This window comes from Chlorocebus sabaeus, chromosome 2 (assembly GCF_047675955.1).
Source record: "Chlorocebus sabaeus isolate Y175 chromosome 2, mChlSab1.0.hap1, whole genome shotgun sequence".
Taxonomy (NCBI): Eukaryota; Metazoa; Chordata; class Mammalia; order Primates; family Cercopithecidae; genus Chlorocebus; species Chlorocebus sabaeus.
Genome location: NC_132905.1, coordinates 26805038 through 26809062, shown reverse-complemented (window position 1 = coordinate 26809062; position 4025 = coordinate 26805038).

The window sequence follows — 4025 nt, the reverse complement described above, 5'->3', positions numbered from 1 at the left end:
CCTGCCTGTGTTGTCTTTTGCTGAGGGAGAGCGGAAGCCTAGGGCCCTGCCCTGGGGATGAGGGAAAGGCTTGCCCCCGAGAGAAGTGGGACAGTGGGGGCGAAGCTGGCCATAATGGGGTGGCTTTGGCAAGAGCAGCTCTGCAGGCTGAGCCATTCTGGAAGATGTTTTCAGGAAGGGTCCAGCTAAGTGCTTCGTCTTTAGTCACTGGAGTTTAGTCACTTTAGTGCCTTTAGTCACTGGAAACACTTGTGAATGGCCATGGGTGTGTGAGAGTTTCCACTGGGTCCAGGCCCTGCTCACTCCCCACGTTCCTTCTGAGGAAGATGCTGCTTGTCGTCAAAGCGGCTTGAGGAAAACCAAGTGCAATACGGTAAAAGGCTTTATGTGGCATTGGCCGGGTGTAGTCACTTGCCCTGAATCAGCTGCTGAGGAAAAGCCCTGGCTCCTTGGTAACTCAGATTTGCCCAGCTCGTTTACAGCCCGCTGGACAACTTTCCCAAATGTCAGGACTGATGAGGATCTTAAGGGATGAACGACTATCATCTCCGTTTTGGAGATGGGGAACTGAAGTCCGGACTACTTGAGAATGTCCGAGCCGGGATTTGGACCCAGCCCACGGCACATTCCTTGGTATTTAACAGGTATTTAGCGAGTGCTGTGAGGGCCCTGCTCTGCTGCAGAGGGGCTTGGCGAGATCTGCCAGCACTTGAGGTTTCAGGAGACGAAGTCCAGGGGCTGGAGCTTGTGCATAATGAAGGGCCAGTCTTGGCTAGATACTGGCGTGAGGAGGAGCTTCTGCGGAGTGTTTCTGTTTCGCAACACTTTAATGAGAGTTTCAATGCCAGGCCCCATGCTAGGAACTGAGGATGCAGAAATAAGGAACCTTCCCAGAAACCCAGAGTGCACCTGGCCAAGTGGGAGACTCAGACATGTAAGCAGGTTTGATGTGGGGAGTTTCTCCAACAGAGGAGCTGTTTCTCCAACAGTGTTCCCAGGGGCACCCAGCTCAATCTCGAGGGGTTAGGTGCAGCCATCTGGCAGAGTGGAAGTGATGGAGCTGAGTCTTAAAGGCTCAGCAGGACTTGAGACCACAGGGAAATGAGGCTGGGAGAGCAGGGGTCAGAGCTGTAGTGCAGACCTGTTTCAGCTTGTGGGGGAGAGACAGCTTCTGGCTCTGGGGAGCAGTGCCACCTCAATAGATCCTCTCCCTTAAAGGCTGGGCCAGAGAATAGCCCTCAGAAAGCAAGGGCTGTCATCCTCTGTTCCACCAAACCCTTCTTCCACGTGTACTGTGGTCAGAGTTTGCGGCATTTGGTTCTCTTGGTTTTCAGGACCCATCCTTTCTGGATTTCCCTCCTACATTACTAGTTCCTGTTCATGAGAGGGGCCCAGGCTTCGGTCCTTAGTCCTCTATCGTCTGTTATACAGAAGCTCCAGTCCCTAGACTTCCTCTCTGCACGCACTCCTTTCAAGATCTCATCTAGGCTCGAGGCTTTAAATACCACCCATATTAGGATTTTCCAGAGAAACATGGAAAGAGACTTTAAAAGTTTGGTTTTTTGAGATGGAGTCTTGCTCTGTCGCCCAGGTTGGAGTGCAGTGGCGCGATCTCAGCTCACTGCAGCCTCTGTCTCCCAGGTTCAGGCGATTCTCCTGCCTCAGCCTCCCGAGTAGCTGGGATTACAGGCACGTGCCACCACGCCCAGCTAATTTTTGTATTTTTAGTAGAGGTGGGGTTTGGCCATGTTGGCCAGGCTGGTCTCAAACTCCTGGCCACAAGTGATCCACCTGCCTCAGCCTCCCAGAGTGCTGGGATTACAGACGTGAGCCACCGTACCCAGCGAGATTTCTTATAAGATATTGTCTTCAGTGATTATGGAGGCTGAGAAGTCCCACAGTCTGCTGCCTGCAAGCTGGAAACCCAAGAAAGCCAGTAAAGGGCCGATGGTGTAGATTCTGTCTGAGTCTGAAGGCTGAGAACCTGGAGTGCTGTGAGCAGAAGACAGACGTCCCAGCTCATGCAGTCAGACAGCGGGAGGGCGAGTCCAACCTTCCTCCATCTTTTTGTTCTGTTCAGGCCCTTAAATGGATGAGGCCCACCCGCTTTACTTACTCCACAGATTCAAATGCTAATCTCTTCCGGAACACAGACACACCCAGAAATACTATTTAATCAGATATCTCCATGTCCTGTGGCCTAGTCAAGCTGACATGTAAAATTAACCATCACACCGCTCACACGCTGAAGTCTCCCCGACGGATCTCTCCAGCCCCTCTCCTGAGCTCCAGACTCACGAATCTGACTTCCTACTCGCTATCTCCTTTTGAATACACAGCAGGCATCTCAAAGCACATTCCTGATCTCACCAGCAGCCCCAGGCCTGCTCTTTCTGTGGTCTTTCCTATCTTAAAGAGCATCTTAAAAAAACAAAGTATATATTTAAAGTGTACAACTTGCTGATTTGATATATGTATATGTTGTGAAATAATCACCACAATCAAGCGAATTAAAATACCCATCACCTCACATCGTTATGTGTGTGTGTGTGTGTGTGTGTGTGTGTGTGTGTGTGTGTGTGTCGGGCGGTGGGGGGTGGGGTGAGAACACTTAACGATCTTAGAAAATTTCAGGTATATACAGTTGACCCTTGAGCAACATGGGTTTGCACTGTGTGGTCCATTTATATGCAGCTTTTTTTCAGTAAATAAAATTCCTTCATAGTCACATCCACATCTACAACCAAAAGCAGATCAAAAATAGTGTTTGTGGGATGTGAAATTCACGTATATGGAGGGCTAACTTCTCCTAGAGGCGGGTTTCACAGGGCCCACCTCGAGACTTGAATATGTGTGGGTTTTGATGTCTGTGGGAGTCCTGAAACAAATCCCAGGCAGATACCCAGGGATGACTGTAGTACAGTATCATTGTCTATAGTCACCATGCTATACATTAGATCTCCAACACTCTTTTATCTGGCATAACTGAAACTTTGTGCCCCTTAACCAGCAGCTCCCCATCACCCACTACTCCTAGCCCTTAACAACCTCCATTCTACTCTCTGATTCTATAGGTTTGACTATTTTAGATTCTACATATAAATGAGATCATGCAATATTTCTCTCTGTGTGTCTGGCTTATTTCACAGGTCCATTTGTGTTGTTGCAAATGGCAGAATTTCCCTTTTTTTTTTTTTTTTTTGAGACGGAGTCTCGCTTTGTCACCCAGACTGGAGTGCAGTAGTGCGATCTTGGCTCACTGCAACCTTTACCTCCTGGGTTCAAGTGATTCTCCTGCCTCAGCCTTCTGAGTAGCTGGGACTACAGGCATGCGCTACCATGCCTGGCTAATTTTTGTATTTTTAGTAGAGACGGGGTTTCATCATGTTGGCCAGGCTGGTCTTGAACTCCTGACCTCGTGACCTGCCCACCTCAGCCTCTGGGGTTATAGGTGTAAGCCACTGTGCCTGGCCTGGATTTCCTTTTTTTTTTTTTTTTTTTTTTTTTTTTTTTGAGATAGAGCCTTGCTCTGTCACCCAGGCTGGAGTGCAGTGGTCCAATCTTGGTTCACTGTAAGCTCTGCTTCCCAGGTTCATGCCATTCTTCTGCCTCAGCCTCCCAATTAGCTGGGACTACAGGCGTCCACCACCACGCCCGGCTAATTTTTTGTATTTTTAGTAGAGACAGGGTTTCACCCTGTTAGCTAAGATGGTCTTGATCTCCTGACCTCGAGATCCATCCGCCTCGGCCTCCCAAAGTGCTGGGATTACAGGCGTGAGCAACCACGCCCGGCCTCCTTTTTTTTTTTTTTTTTTAAGGCTTAATAATATTCCATTGTATGTATACACAACATTTCCTTTATCCATTCATCAGTTGATGAAATTTAGGTTGTTTCTGTATCTTATCTATTATGAATAATGCTGCAATAAACATAGGAATGTAGCATTTCTTTGAGATACTGATTTAATTTCCTTTGGATAAATACCCAGAAGTGGGATTATTGGATCATTTGGTAGTTCTTTTTT